Below are 664 nucleotides of genomic sequence, written 5' to 3' on the forward strand. Positions count from 1 at the left end.
CGGGGAGGGGCCTCGCTTTGCCTGGCAATTAGAAGCGCCCGCAGACGTTCAGCGTCTAGGCACCGCATTTGATGCTGAAGACAAAATAGGTCAGGGCAGAGGGTTTAGGGTTTAGGTTTCCGTAGATATGGTGTAGTGCCGACCCGATGATGGGCGACTGTCTCGTCCTGCGTGTCTCCCTGCAGCTCTCATAGTCCTGCTGCTGCACTTGCTTGTGCTGCTGTACGTGCTGGTGCTGTTGCTGCTGCTGCTGCATGCTATGTATTCGATGCCATACATGCAACAGCGGAGCGACAGCAAGGGTCTGTGACGGCGATAGGGTTTAGTGGGGGCCCTCTAACTTTATTTTGTTATACTGGGGACGATGTCAGGTGTCGGATGAGGCATCGGGCGGCTTCATCTTCACTTTACGTTCAAATGAACTGCTTGCCCTTCTTCAGAAGATCCAGTAGAGGGGCCGCAATGCAGGCGAATCTGGGGATGAAACGGCGGTACTAGGAAGCTAGTGCGGCGAACTTCTGGATGCTTGCGCGCGTGAACAGCGGTAGCGGCCACTTCTGAATCATCTCGCTCGTGGCTGGGCAGAGTTGAATTCCTGCTTCAGTGACATAGAACCCTAAGCAGTTGATCGTTTCCATGAAAAACAAATTCCTCTGCGCGTTCA

The sequence above is a fragment of the Eimeria mitis genome, genomic scaffold (genome assembly GCF_000499745.2).
Source record: "Eimeria mitis Houghton genomic scaffold, Emh_scaff1944, whole genome shotgun sequence".
Lineage (NCBI taxonomy): Eukaryota > Apicomplexa > Conoidasida > Eucoccidiorida > Eimeriidae > Eimeria > Eimeria mitis.